We start from the raw sequence: 16655 nt of genomic DNA, 5'->3' as shown, positions 1-16655 counted from the left end.
ATTTGAAAAATTAGATTATTTGTTTTCAGATTTTTGAGTTTTGAGAGCTCTTTATGTATTCTATATATATATATGTACTTTATTAAATATATGATTTGCAAATTAAAAAATAAATAAATATAGGGTTACCAAAGGGGAAAGGGGGAGATAAATTAGGAGTTTGGGATTAACATATGTACACTACTATGTATAAAATAGATTACCAACAAGGACCTACTGTATAGCACAGGGAACTGTACTTTTGTAATAACCTATAAGAGAAAAGAATCTGAAAAAGAATATATATGGAATCAGTTTGCTGTACACCTGAAACTAATACAACAGTTTAAATCAACTATACTTCAATAAAAAAATAAAATTAAAAAAGAAATTACTTAACTTATCTGTGCCTCAGGTTTTTCATCTGTAAGATGAGAACTAGTACTAGAATTAGTATAGTGTTATGAAAATTAAATGAGTAAATGCAGTATATGAAAAATACAACACTGTCTAGCACATAGTGAGTGCACAATAAATGTTTGCTGCTGCTGCTGCTGCTGCTCTGATTGTTGTTACTGGTTAGATGACAACTGAATACTTGAGTTTTTAATCTGCATTTATTTTTTTTGGTGTTTTCCTTAATTGATTTTTTTAACACTTCAAGTTAAATGTCTTCTTTTGAAAAGTAGCCGGAAGTTTTTGATAGTCGTTTGGTGCCTGAGGACTTATGCACTGGTTATACCAACCTCTCCCAGCTTTAAAAATTCTGTTTATCCCAAGAGATGAGATATTTTCTGCTGCTTATAATTTTATTGCGTGTGTGTGACAATCTTCTGCATACGTAATGTTTTGTTTCAAAGCTGCCTCACACTGTAAAACTTACGGTTGAGCCACGTGTGATACCAATGAAATAAATCTACTGAAGTGACAGTTGGTTGGACAGACACATTGAAGTCACATCTACATTTGCTAGCACGCTGGCAGTGACAAATACGTCATAATTTGCTCTTCTTTCTGAAACACTAAAAATGTGGAAAAATCGGTCTTTGGATCAGAGCAATGAGATATTTCAGATAAGTGTTTTTTGTTTGTTTGTTTTCGTGTTTTTTTTTTTTTTTTTTGCGGTACGCGGGCCTCTCACTGCTGTGGCCTCTCCCGTTGCGGAGCACAGGCTCCGGGCGCGCAGGCTCAGCGGCCATGGCTCACGGGCCTAGACGCTCCGCGGCATGTGGGATCTTCCCGGACCGGGGCACGAACCCGCGTCCCCTGCATCGGCAGGCGGACTCTCAACCACTGCGCCACCAGGGAAGCCTTCATATAAGTTTTTAACATAAATTTTGAAATGTTTACTGGCTTATTCGTCCCAAGCATTTCAGTTACTCATGATTTGCTGTATTCTTTACAAAGAAGTTTCAACTCTATCCAGTAACTCTTTTTAAAAAAAAAACTTACTGAAATATAGTTGATATACAGTGTTGTGTTAGTTTCAGGTGTACAGCAAAGTGATTCAGTTATACATTCTTTGTTTACATTCTCTTCCATTATAGGTTATTACAAGATATTGAGTATCCTTCCCTTGCTATACAGTAGTTCCTTGTTGGTTATCTGTTTCATATAAACTAGTATGTATATTTTATTTTATTTATTTATTTTTTAAACCTGTTTTTTAAAAAATTTATTTATATTATTTTATTTATTTATTTTTGGCTCTGTTGGGTCTTCATTGCTGTGCGCGGGCTTTCTCTCTAGTTGCAGCAAGTGGGGGCTACTCTTCGTTGGGGTGCACGGGCTTCTCATTGCAGTGGCTTCTCTTGTTGCAGAGCATGAGCTCCAGGCACACAGGCTTCAGTAGTTGTGGTTCTTGGGCTCTAGAGTGCAGGCTCAATAGTTGTGGCTCACGGGCTTTGTTGCTCCACGGCATGTGGGATCCTCCCAGACCAGGGCTCAAACCCATATCCCCTGCATTGGCAGGCGGATTCTTAACCACTGTGCCACCAGGGAAGCCCAGTATGTATATTTTAATCCCACTACTAATTTATCCCCCCCACCCCTTTCCCCTTTGGTAACCCTAAATTTGTTTTCTATGTCTGTGAGTCTATTTCTGTTTTGTAAATAAGTTCATTTTTATCTTTTTTTTTTACATTGCACATATAAGTGATATAATGATATTTGTCTTTCTATGGCTCACTTCACTAAGTGTGATAATCTCTAGGTCCATCCATGTTGCTGCAAATGGCATTATTTCATTCTTTTTTATGGCTGAGTAATATTCCATTGTATATATATATCACATTTTCTTTACCCATTCATCTGTCGATGGACACTTAGGTTGCCTCCATGTCTTGGCTATTGTAAATAGCGCTGTTATGAACAGTGGGGTACATGTATCTTTTTGGATTGTAGTTTTCTCTGGATATATGCCCAGGAGTGGGATTGCTGGATCATATGGTAGCTCTATTTTTAGTTTTTTAAGGAACCTCCATACTGTTCTCCATAGTGGCTGCACCAGTTTACATTCCCACCAACAATGTAGGATGGTTTCTTTTCCTCCACAGCCTCTTCAGCATTTATTATTTGTAGACTTTTTGACGGTGGCCCCTCTAGCCAGTGTGAGGTGGTACCTCAGTAGTTTTGATTTGCATTTCTCTAATAATTAACATTGTTGAGCATCTTTTCATGTGCCTTTTGGCCATCTGTATGTCTTCTCTGGAGAAATGGCTATTTAGTCTGTTCAGTAACTCTTAAGAATTTATTTTCTTTGTGGAGTAAAATGCAGTAAGATTACATGATACTGTTAGGGAATAGTTGATGATATCTGATTATTTGAAGTTAGGATTTGAACTTTGACAGTCTAGATTTAGAGGGTTGTGTTCTTTTTTTTTTTTTGCGGTACGCGGGCCTCTCCCGTTTCGGAGCACAGGCTCCAGACGCGCAGGCTCAGCGGCCATGGCTCACGGGCCCAGCCACTCCACGGCATGCGGGATCCTCCTGGATCGCGGCACGAACCCGCGTCCCCTGCATCGGCAGGTGGACTCCCAACCACTGCGCCACCAGGGAAGCCCGAGGGTTGTGTTCTTAAGCACTGTTATAATTTTATAGCACAATGTGTGAATTAAAAATTACTTTATTAAAACAGTGTTGAATATAATTAAACTTTAAAAAATTTCATGATATATGCTTTTCATTCATGTGATATATGCTTTTCATTCATATGATATATGCTTGTGGCTAAAAAACAACAGTGCCTTCCCTACCCCTAATCCCACTCCCCAGTGACACTTAACCATTTTTATTTCTGCTTCCCATTGGTAATATTTTAAGTTCTTTAGATAATATGATTTTACTGTCTGTTCTTCATTTACCAATGCTTATCATTGGTTCTCCACTATAAAGAAGAGAAAGGATGATTTAACCCACATATCCTGCCCTTCCATCTTCTCTTTGCCCCTTCTCCATGCAGACTTCAGAGATTAGATTATTTTTAGTCTTTTCTCTTGGTTTCCTATACCATAAAATTTTTGTTCTATTAATTTTAGATGGTATGTCTTCATTCCCTACCATGTAATATAAAAATACTAAAACCCTTTGTTCTCTTACCTTCAAACTGATACCAACTATGCTTTTCTTTTTTGTTGTTGTTGTACACGGGCCTCTCACTGTTGTGGCCTCTCCTGTTGCGGAGCGCAGGCTCAGCAGCCATGGCTCACGGGCCAAGCCGCTCCGCGGCATGTGGGATCCTCCTGGGCTGGGGCACGAACCTGTGTCCCGCGCATCGACAAGCGGACTCCGAACCACTGCGCCACCAGGGAAGCCCCATCTATGCTTTTCTTTTTAACATTATATAGGTCAATAATATTTGCATTCTACACCATAAATTGTCTCCTTTTCTTTGACTTGAGTTTATTGTAAAAGTTTTCATTATTATGACTCTTATTATTGTTTAATGTAGCACTAAGTAATGTGTACATTTCCTTCTCTATCCAGTAATTCATTGATGTAGTCAAAAGATATTCACTGAGTGCCTGCTGTGTTGTAGGCATCTAGGCACTGGGAACACAAGGGAACAAAACAGACAAAATCCTTGCACAGTGCATGCATTCTAGTGGGTGTTAACAATGAACAAATAAATGTACCTGGCATACAAAAAGGGAATTAGGTGTTAAGGGAGTATGTAGAGGGTGAGATTTAAAATAGGATGCTCCGGGAATCCCTCACTGAAAAAGTGATTTTTTAGGAAAGACCCCAAAAAAGTAAGAAAGCAACATTCAGGTGTCTGAGGAAGCAGATTGTAGACAGTGGGCAGCAAGTGCAAAGGCTCTGGGGTAGGAGAAAGCCTGTTGTGTTGGAGGCACAGCAAGGAGGCCAGTGTGTTTAGAGCAGATGGCACAAGTAGAGGTGAGATCAGGTAAGTAGCAGGGTCCCCTGATTATGCATGTGGTTTAGTACTTTTCAGTACTATCAGACCTATCACCTGTTAATTTACTAGTTATATAATCTTGTCTAAAGCACGTAACTTTTTTGACACCTGGTGTCTCATTTGGAAGGTGAAGTTTTTTGATCTCTTTAAGTTCTTTTAAGCTTTAAATTTACGTGGTTAGATTTAGTACATATGCTTAGTTTAGTGTTCTGTTTTGGTTCTTTTTGGCCGCAGTGCGCAACTTGTGGGATCTTAGTTCCCCAACGAGGGATTAAACCCTGGCCCTTGGCAGTGAAAGTGCGGAGTCCTAACCACTGGTCCACCAGGGAATATACTTAGTTTAGATCACTTGTTCAAATGTAATTGTATTATTCCAAATTTATACTTAAAGAATAGTCCATTTTAATTTAACTACTCCTTTTTTTTTTTTTTTTTTTTGCGATACGCGGGCCTCTCACTGCTGTGGCCTCTCCCGTTGCGGAGCACAGGCTCCGGACGCGGAGGCTCAGCGGCCATGGCTCACGGGCCCAGCTGCTCCGCGGCATGCGGGATCCTCCCGGACCGGGGCACAAACCCGTGTCCCCCGCATCGGCAGGCGGACTCTCAACCACTGCGCCACCAGGGAAGCCCTAACTACTCCTTTTTGATTAAAGACCCTAAACAAATTTTGATGTCATGTTCTGCACATCTGCATCCTGTATTTGCTAAATAACATAGGCTATGTGTATGTGATAATGTGCCTTATAGCTTCTTATAAATTAATGATTCTGTCACTTTTTGTTAATGCTGGGAACTGCTGACTGTACAGTCTCTCACATCAGACCTCTGCAATTTCTTCTCATGGATAACAGTAGCAAAGCAGGGGGGAAATCTACTTTTTAAATAATTTTTTTCAAGAAAAGGACAAATGACTTAATTCATCCAAGAATGAAATTCCACATACTAGTTTTTCTAAACTACTTTTTGTGAATAAAAGTCCCTGACTCAGAGGGAGTTTGGAAATGGTATACAGACAAAAGAAGTCCCAGAGTCAAATATTTTAGCCATTAAAGCATAAATCAGCTGCAGTTCTTCAGTGAGATAGTGTCTCAGAGAAGAAAAGAGACCTCTTTAATAATGTTTTTTCAATTGGCATGTTTTTCTCATAGTCTAATAAGACACAAGGCTGATTTCTATCTCCACATTTCTAAAATAGATTATGCGACTGAGTTAGTCCATATATGAGATACTTTTGTTTTCTTCTTTCCACCAAGTCTTCCCTCCTTTTTTTTTTTTCCTGGCATAAATACCCATATGTCACCAGTTGAGATGATGAAGATGATAGAATAAAATCCCTTGGAAACACTTTGAAACCTCTATTCATTTCTCAGCACCTAAAGGTAACTCAAAGATCATAAAACCCTACTTTCTCATTTTATTATTAATATAAAATGGAAACAGAGGTTAAATAACTTGGAGGTAGTATTAGAAATGAACCTTAATAAAAAACAAGAAAGAAAACATATATAAGGGAATCCTCTGGTGGTTCAGTGGTTAAGACACCACATGTTCACTGCCAAGGGCCCAGGTTCAGTCCCTTGTCGGGGATCCCACAGGCTATGCGGTGCAGGCAAACCCCCCCCCCCACACACACACACAGATAGGTGATACTAGAGATAAGAAAGTGTGGAGGGACTTCCCTGGTAGTCCAGTGGTTAAGATGCCATGCTTCCACTGCATGGGGCGTGGGTTTGATCCCACACACCACGTGGCGCAGCAAAAGGAAAAGAAAAGAAAGAAAATGGAGAGACCCAATTACAGACTAAATATGTGAATACTGTATAGTTTGATAAATTTGAAAATTTAGATTAAGAATATTCTAGGAAAATATGCATTATTAGAATTAGCTAAAGTACAAGCATAAAAGTTGAATAGACCCCTAACCATGAAGGAAATAGAGAAAGTTATTAAAACTCCAAAACTATCCCCAAAAGACTTAGTATAGATGGTTTTACAGGTCAGTTTTCTTTCACAACCTTGAAGCATAACTCTTATGCTATTTAACTGTACCAGAGCTGACGGGGGAAAAAAATAGAGAGAAAGAAAGGGAAGAAAAAGAAGACAGTTTCCAATTTTTTTTAAGGCATTAACAAAATCCTGATACAACTACCTAACAAAGATAGCACAAACACAAAAAATCACAGACCAACTCCACTGAAGAATATAAATGAAAAACTAGGCAGAAAAGTAGAACAAATGGGATCTAAAAGTAGGGTTTAACTCAAGAATCCACAAATGATTCAGTGTTAGGAAATTTGATATAGTTCATCACATTGATGGGCCTCAGAGGAAAAAGACTTCATCATTGCAATGGAAGCGACATTGAAGGACTCACACTTTTTGATTTCAAAACTTAGTACAAAGTTAAGTAATCAAACCATTGTAATAATGGCATAAGGACAGATGTATAGAACAATAGAATAGAATTGAGAGTACAAAAATAAACCTAAACATCTATGGCCAACTGACTTCTGACAAGAGTACCAAGACCATTCAATGGGAAAAGAATAGTCTTTTCAGCAAATGGTGATGGGACCATGGGATTTCCACGTGGCAAAAAATGAAGCTGGACTCCTACCTCACACCATATACAAAAATTAATTCAAAATGGATCAACAACCTAACTATAAGAGTAAAACCATAAGACTCTTAGATGATAACATGGGGTAAATCTTCATGACCTTCATATACATGACACCAAAAGCATGAGCAAGAAAGGAAATAATATATGAACTGGACTTCATTAAAATTAAAAACTTTTATGCATTGACGTTATCAAGAAAGTGAAAAGAGAACTACAGACTGGGAGAAAACATTTGGAAATCATATGTTTGATAAGAGTCTAGTATCCAGAATATATTAAAAAACCTGATTTAAAAAGAGACAAAGGAGTTGAATAGAAATTTCTCCAAAGAAGATACACAAATGCCCAAAAAGCACATGAAAAGATAGTCAGCATCATTAGTCATTACGGAAATACATATCAAAACCACAATGAAGTACCACATCATACCCACTTGGATGCCTATACTTAAAAAAACAAAAAGGAAATCAAGTGTTGATGAGCATGTGGAGAAACCAGAACCCTCTTACATTGCTGATGAGAATGCAAAATAGTTCAGCTTCTGTAAAAAGCAGTTTAGTGGCTCCTCAAAAAGCTAAACATAGAATTACCATATGACTCAGCAATTCTACTGCTAGGTATACACCCAAAAGAGTCAAAAACATACACAAATAAATACATGTACACTCATGTCTGTAGCACCACTATTCATGATAGCTGAAAGGTGGAAACAGCCCAAATGTCCTTCAGTGGAAGAATGGAAAAACAAAGTATGGAAATACATATACATCAGCTATAAAAAGCAATAAAGTACTCATACATACTACAATGTGGTGACCCCGTACTACAATGTGGTGACCTCAAAAACAGTACGCTAAGTGAAATATATCAGACATGAAAGGTCACATATTGTATGATTCCATTTATATGAAATATCCAGAATAGGTAAATCCATAAAGACAGAATGCAGGTTATTGATTGTTAGGGGTTGTGTGGAGGGGCATTGGGAAGCAAATGCTTAATAGGTGCAGGTTCTTCTTTTGGTGTAAAGAAAATGTGTTGACTGTAAAGCAACTATAAAGTATGGTACTGGCACAAAAACAGAAATACAGATCAATGGTACAGGATAGAAAGCCCAGAGATAAACCCATGCACCTGTGGTCACCTAATCTATGACAAAGGAGGCAAGAATATACAATGGAGACAAAGCCGCCTCTTCAATAAATCGTGCTGGGAAAACTGGACAACTACATGTAGAAGAATGAAATTAGAACACTATCTAACACCATACACAAAAATAAACTCAAAATGGATTAAAGACCTAAATGTAAGACCAGACACTATAAAACTCTTAGAGGAAAATATAGGAAAAACACTCTGACATAAATCACAGCAAGATCTTTTATGACCCACCTCCTAGAGTAATGAAAATAAAAACAAAAATAAGCAAATGGGACCTAATTAAACTTAAAAAAGCTTTTGCATAGAAGATGAAAAGACAACCCTCAGAATGGGAGAAAGTATTTGCAAATGAAGCAACAAAGTATTAATCTCCAAAATATACAAACAGCTCATGCAGCTCAATATCAAAAGAACAAACAACCCAATCAAAAAATGGGCGGGAGACCTAAATAGACATTTCAGCAAAGAAGACATACAGATGGCCAAGAGGCATATGAAAAGTTCCTCAGCATCACTAATTATTAGAGAAATGCAAATCAAAACTACCATGAGGTATCACTGGTCGGAATGGGCATCATCAGAAATCTGCAAACAATAAATGCTGGAGAGGGTGTGGAGAAAAGGGAACCCTCTTGCACTGTTGGTGGGAATGTAAATTGATACAGCCACTGTGGAGAACAGTATGGAGGTTCCTTAAAAAACTAAAAATAGAACTACCACACGACCCAGCAATCCCACTACTGGGCATATACCCTAAGAAAACCATAGTTCAAAAAGACACATGCACCCCAATGTTCATTGCAGCACTATTTACAATAGCCAGGACATGGAAACGACCTCAATGTCCATCGACAGATAAATGGATAAAGAAGATGTGGTCTATACATATAATGGAATGTTACTCAGCCATAAAAAGGAATGAAATTGGATCATTTGTAGAGATGTGGATGGACCTAGAGCCTGTCATACAGAGTGAAGTAAGTCAGAAGGAGAAAAACAAATATCGTATATTAACACATATGTGTGGAATCTAGAAAAATGGTACAGATGAACCTATTTTCAGGGCAGGAATAGAAAGGCAGACATAGAGAATGGACATGTGGACACAGTGGGGCAAGGGTGGGTGGGATGAATTGAGAGATTAGGTTTGACATAAATACACTACCATGTGTAAAATAGATAGCTAGTGGGGACCTGCTGTATAGCACAGGGAGCTCAGCTCCGTGCTCTGTGATGGCCTAGTTGGGTGGGATGTGGAGGGAGGGAGGGGATGTGTGTATGCATATGGCTGATCCACTTAGCTCTGCAGCAGAAACTAACACAACATTATAAAGTAATTATTGTCTAATAATAAATAAATAAATAAAAAGAAAATGTTTTGGAACTAGATAAAGGTGGAGATTGTATAACATTGTGAATATACTAAATGCCACTGAATTATTCACTTTAAAATGGTTAATTTTATGTTATGTGGATTATATCAGTAAAATAGAAACATTAAAAATATTATTTTTCAATCCTGATAAATCTTCTTATCAAAATCAGAATAGCATAATACTTTCTTTCAATGACTGAAAAACTATCCCAGAGTCATGCATAATGGTGAAACATGTACAATGAAGTCAGGAGGAAGGTCAGTTTGTTCTTAAACATCATTATTATTCGACAGTGATTGAGAAATGGTAGTAAGTACCTTTGGATAAGAAAATAAACAAAAGTTGTAAATGTGGGAAATCCAGATATTTTCTGTATTTTCTTTTTCTGCAGATGATGTCTATCTGTAAAGCCCAAGAGAATCAACCCAAAAAACTGTTGAAAATGATAGGAAATTCTAGTATTTTGGCTTCTTTTAAGATAGACTGAAATCAGTGGATAGAAAAACCAGTTAGTTTAGTTGGGAAATATTATAGGTCTTGGATCCTGGCAGAATGTGGATTAAGCTAACACAGTAATACTCCCAATACAAATATCTAGAAATGCTGACTGTATTTTCAAACAAACTTTTCTCTTAAACCATAGCTGAGCTTTCGATAAAGACAGATCTCCAGTTACCAGAAATTAAGAGGGAATTTGAGAGCAAGGCAGAAATCACACTAGCAGCCTAAGAGGGAAACGATTTGTGAGCTAGAGCCTTTGCATTTAACATCCATTCTGAAGGTCCTGGACTCAAAAAGCAGAGAATTAGAACTGAGAACCCACCATGGAACAGAACCTTCAGGGGGCTTTACAAGCAGTGAAATACAGAACTAGCAGGAAAAGCAAAAAAAAAACAAAACAAAACAAAACAAAAAAGGGAGCCTCCCTCTACCCAGACCTTGGGTGAGAAAAGGAATCTCCCAGGAAAAATTGAAACCATGGATTTGGACTTGATGTGCTAAAACCTGCATGATGTAAGAGTCTTCAAATGAATATACAGTAGGTCTTAGGCTACTAAACATCTGTGGTACCTTTTAGAAGCAAATGTAAAACCACTCCACAATCTAGAATGCATGAAATTTCCCTACAAAAATTGAGCTTCACTAGAGGTGAACTTACAGTTTTTTAAAAGTTTTAAATTATATGTGGAAATGATCAGCAGATACAGTGAAGGATTATACAATAAAGATCAACAAGAGGATTAGCACTCTAAGAACTTGAATAATAGGCTATAGAGGAGACTATAAAATGTGTATATATAAAATTATTAGAAACATAAAAAAATGAATTCAAACCATAGGAAAAAAAATAAAACAGTGAAAAAAGGAATGGGCAGATTTGACAAAGAATCAAATCTCACCTTCTAAAAATGAAAAATACTGATACTGAAATTGAACTTAGTAAATAGATTAAATAGTGAATTAGAGCTGGCTGAAAAGGCAATTGGTAAACTGGAAAATAAATTCGATGAAGTTACCCAGAATGCAGCACAAGGTGATAAAGAGAAAATATGAAAAAGAGGTTAAGAAACGTGGATGAACAAATTTAAAAGTCGAATGACACTAGCAGACCTAATGGAAGCTCCAGGAGGAGAGAGGAGGGTAAATTCATTTCAGAGCAGTGTTTGAATCCTCAGATTGAAGAAGCAAATGGGATAAATAAAAATTAGTCTAATACATCTACATCCAAGTGATTTTTGACAAGGGTGCAAAGTTCATTCAATGGAGAAAAAATTGTCTTGTCACCCAGTGGTTCTGGGACATCTGGATTTCCATATGAAAAAGTGAAGTTGGATTTCTGCCTCAGACTATGTAAAAAATTAACTCAATGAATCAGTGACCTAAATATAAGAGTAAAAACCATAAAACTCTTAGAAGAAAACACAGGGGTAAATCTTCATGACTTTGGATCTGGCAGTGGAGTCCTTAGCATGAGCAGGAAAAGAAAGAGATAAATTTTTTTTGTTGTTTGTTTATTTTTGGCTGCTTTGGGTCTTTGTTGTTGTGCGTGGGCTTTCTCTAGTTGCGGCAAGTGAGGCTACTCTTCATTGTGGTGTGTGGGCTTCTCATTGCAGTGGCTTCTCTTGTTGTGGAGCACAAGCTTTAGGGTGCACAGGCTTCAGTAGTTGTGATGCACGGGCTTCAGTAGTTGTGGCTCGCGGGCTCTAGAGCGCAGGCTCAGTAGTTGTGGCACATGGGCTTAGTTGCTCTGCGGCATGTGGGATCTTCCCGGACCAGGGCTCGAACCTGTGTCCCCTGCATTGGCAGTGGATTCTTAACCACTGCGCCACCAGGGAAGCCCGAGATAGATAAACTGAACTTCATCAAAATTGAAAAAATTTATGCATCAAAGGACATTTTCTTTTGAAGAAAGAAAGTGAAAAGGCAACCCAAAGAATAGCAGAAAATATTTGGAGATCATATATCTAAAGACTAAAACCCAGTTTTTAAAATGGGCAAAGGATGTGACTAGGCATTTCTCCAAAGAAGATATACAAATGGCCAATTAGCATATGAAAAGATAGGTACTCAATATCATTGGTCATTAGGGGCATGCAAATCAAAATCACGAGATATGCTTCACACGTATTAGGTTGGTATATTTTTTTTTAAAAGGAAAATAAAGTGCTGATGAGCATATGGAAAAATTGAAACTCTGATACATTTTGATGGGAATGTAAAATGGTGCAACACTATGGAAAACTGGCAGTTCCTCACAAAGCTAAACATATAATTACCCAGTAATTCTACTCCTAGGCATATACCCAAAGAATTGAAAGCAGGGATTCAAACAGATACTTATATGTCAGCATTCATTGTAGCATTATTCATAATAACCAAAAGGTAGAAACAACCCAGGTGTTTTGTCAATAGGTGAATGGATGAACAAAATGTGGTATATACATACAATGGAATCTTATTCCACCATTAAAAGGAATGAAGTTTTGATATGTGCTACAACATGGATGAACCTTGAAAACGTTATGCTAAGTGAAATAAGCTATACATGAAAGGACAAATATTGTGATTCTACTTATATGACATATCTAAAATAGGCAATTTCATAGACACAGGAAGTTGATTAGAGATTACCAGGAGCTAAAGGAAGGGAGAACTTGGGAGTATTGCTTAATGTTTTCAGCGTTTGTGTTTGTAGTGATAAAAAAGTTCAGGAAATAGGTAGTGGTAATGGTTGTACAACATCATGAATATAATAAATACCACTGAACTATACACTTAATAGTTTAAAGGGAAAATTTTTTTGGCAAATTTTATGTTATATGTATTTCACCACAATTTTAAAAAATTAATTGATGACTCAGTGGTGCACGTTGAGTGAATTGTATGGTACGTGAATTATATCTCAATCTAAAAAAAAAAGTCTGTTTCCTAGACACGTGAATGAAACTGTAGATATCAAAGACTAAGAAAATCTTAAAAGCAACCAGAAAGGGAAAGACAAATTATATACAATTAAAAATATAATGAGTTTACACACCTATCAAGAATGGTCAAAATCCAGAACACTGACAACATCAGATGCTGGTTAAAACGTGGAGCAACAGGAACTGTAATTCATGGCTGGTGGGAATGCAAATGGGACAGCCACTTTAGAAGACTTTAGGAGAAGTTTTCTCATAAAACTAAATGTACAGCTACCATATGACCCAGCAATCACACTCAAACCAAATGAGTTGAAAACTTATGTCCACACAAAAACCTGCACACGGATGTTTATAGCCACTTTATTCATAATTGCCAAAACTTGGAAGCAACAAAGATGTCTGTCACCAGGTGAATGGATAAATAAACTGTGATATGACCAGACAGTGGAATATATGAAAAGACATGGGGAACCTTAAATGCATGTTACTAGTGAAGGAAGCCAGTCTGGAAAGGCTACATACTGTATGATTCCAACTCTATGACAGTTCTGGAGAAGGCCAAACTATGGAGACCGTAAAAAGATCAGTGCTTGCCAGAGTTTAGGGGAGAAGAAGAGATGAATAGGAGGAACACAGAGGATTTTTAGGACAGTGAAACTATTCTGTATGATACTACAATGGTGGATACATGTCATTATACATTTGTCAAAATCCATAGAATTTACAGCACCAAAAGTAAAACCTAATATGGACTGTGGATAAAGTATAGGTTTGTTGATTGTAACAAATGTACCACTCTGGTGTGGAATGTGATTGTGGGGGAAGCTGCGGGGGGGGCGGTACAGAGGGTATATGGGAACTCTGTACTTTTCTGCTCAGTTTTTCTGTGAACCTAAAACTGCTCTAAAAACTAAAGTCTTTTAAAAGAATATATATACACAAATATATACGTAAACAATAGGTGTAAAACCAGTTCACAGTAGCAACAAAAATTATTAAATACTTATTAATCTAGAAAATGTATATTTGAAGGCTACCTTAAAACTTCAGAGACATAAAAGACTTGAATAAATAGTATTAGATGAAATGGGTCAATATTATGTCAGTTTTTCTCAAATTAACCAGTGAATTTAAGGTAATCTTAATTAAAATCCCAAAGGTTTTATTTGTCAGCAACTGAACATAATTACTCCAAAGTTGATCCCAAAGAATAAACATGGGAAATAACCAAGAAAATTCTGTGGGATAAAAATTAGCAAAAGTGATTGTGCCAAAGCAGTTGTTAAAATAATGATCAAAATAGCATCTTGTGCCAAAATAGAAAGAAATATTGGTAGAGCAATATAGAAAATTCAGGATAATGTAATTTTTAAAAATACATATTTGGCATTGAGTCAGTGATCAAGGATAGAGAATAAATTAAAAAACAAAATAACAAATTTTTAAAAATTGATAGTATATGTGGCAAGGTACCCAGAATGAGATGTCAGAAGTTTTTATTTTTGTTTTTTTGTTTTTAATGGTACGCGGGCCTCTCACTATTGTGGCCTCTCCCATTGCGGAGCACAGGCTCCGGACGTGCAGCCTCAGCGGCCGTGGCCCACGGGCCCAGCCACTCCGCAGCATGTGGGATCTTCCCGGACCGGGGCACGAATCCGTGTCCCCTGCATCGGCAGGCGGACTCTCAACCACTGCGCCACCAGGGAAGCCCTGTCAGAAGTTTTTAAAATGTTAGAACAGCAATGCTGAGAGCTCAATTGCTGAGATTTTACTCTTTCCCAGTACTTGATTGCAGCTCTATTTACAATAGCCCAGAGATGGAAACAACCTAAGTGTCCATCATCCGATGAATGGATAAAGAAGATGTGGCACATATATACAATGGAATATTACTCAGCCATAAAAAGAAATGAAATTGAGCTATTTGTAATGAGGTGGATAGACCTAGAGTCTGTCATACAGAGTGAAGTAAGTCAGAAAGAGAAAGACAAATACCGTATGCTAACACATATATATGGAATTTAAGAAAAAAAATGTCATGAAGAACCTAGGGGTAAAACAGGAATAAAGACACAGACCTACTTGAGAATGGACTTGAGTATATGGGGAGGGGGAAGGGTAAGCTGTGACAAAGCGAGGGAGAGGCATGGACATATATACGCTACCAAAAGTAAGGTAGATAGCTAGTGGGAAGCAGCCACATAGCACAGGGAGATCAGCTCGGTGCTTTGTGACTGCCTGGAGGGGTGGGATAGGGAGGGTGGGAGGGAGGGAGATACAAGAGGGAAGGGATATGGGAACAGATGTATATGTATGACTGATTCACTTTGTTATAAAGCAGAAACTAATAAAAAATATATAAATAAATAAACTAGGGTGAAACTGAGACTTAGAAAAAAAAAGAATCTGAAAAGGAATATATATAATATATATTATATATAACTGAATATATATATTATTTGATTCGCTTAAAAGTGAGCATTCTTGCTGTTTTGTATAATGTTTATTCAAAATTATAGCTGTTACAATTCTTTAATGTCCTTAGTCTATATGATCTTTATGATCGATCCCTCAGGTATTTTATTACCTAAGGTCCAACAGTTTCCTAAATTGATTTTAATATGTTGGTTTTATGCATTTATTCAGTATTGGAAAGATAGGGGTAAAAATGAAAAATTCAGTATATGAGCATTATAAGACTGTCCTGGATCAGGCTGCTTGGGTTTGAGCATTCACAAGCTGAATGGTTTTGGGCAAGTTACTTAAACTCTCCATGCCTGTGTTTCGCAGGGCACTGGTTATTGTGCCCATGAATTACTACTGTTTCATCTTCATCCAGGGCCAAATGGTGGGAGATTCAGAGAGGGGGGAAAAAGCAGAAGTGGGGGTGGGGGTGTTGGCCCACCTTCCTGGAATCACAGTCTCTTTAAACAGAGGACAGCCACCTTTTCTCAGAGGTGTGTGGCTCTTGCACGTTTCCCTTGCTGCTACCGCCGACACCACCACGGAATTTCCTGGGGACTGGGGTGTGAAAGTTAAAAAAAAAGATAAATAAAAGGGAGGGGGATTCCTATACTCTCTGAGGATAAGGAGTTACCTTACCTGGTCCTTGGGCCAGAGGTAGAGTGCTTTTCCCAGAGTTCTCTCTGTGCCATAGCACTCACTTGGATATCTGGCTGTGTTAAGTTCAGGCTGGAGGTACCAAAGGGGAGGAGGGGCAGGGAAGGTCAACTCCCTGCCAATTCAGAAATACCTTGAATTCTGGTATTCTTCTCTGATTCATCTTATACTCTTTACAGAGAACTCAAATAGGTGCTTCCATGTATTCTGTTCTGGTTTTATGGTTTCATTCAGAGGGTGGGACAGGGTAAAGTATGTCTACTCCATTTTACCCAGAACCAGACTCTAAATTTCCTTTTAAAAGAGAGCACTTGTGAGATAGCCATCATCCTCTGTGCTTTCTAACCCAAGACTATTCCCACGCTAAGGTACAATTTGAATAATATTACTACCTTGCAAAAACAAACCAAAAAAAGAGCTTTATTAGCTCTTCGTTGCCTCTAGGATTAAGTACAGACTCATTTCAGTGTTCAAATTCCCCAGCTGCATATACCTCGTATTCTTGCCAGACAGGAATATTTGCTGATATATAGTTATTCTATTCTACACCTATA

At 37.7% G+C, this 16655-nt stretch overlaps 1 protein-coding gene across 6 annotated transcripts in view; it reads left to right on the top strand.

Moving 5' to 3' along the window:
- The window catches only part of NUMB (NUMB endocytic adaptor protein), a 173501-nt gene that overhangs the window by 117043 nt on the left and 39803 nt on the right, over positions 1–16655 (top strand). The gene's annotated exons all lie outside the window — the stretch shown is intronic.

This window comes from Mesoplodon bidens (genome assembly GCF_964165515.1).
Source record: "Mesoplodon bidens genome assembly, chromosome: 3".
NCBI lineage: Eukaryota > Metazoa > Chordata > Mammalia > Artiodactyla > Ziphiidae > Mesoplodon > Mesoplodon bidens.
Note: the sequence above shows the minus strand (reverse complement) of the source record. Positions and strands in the feature narration are given on the sequence as shown.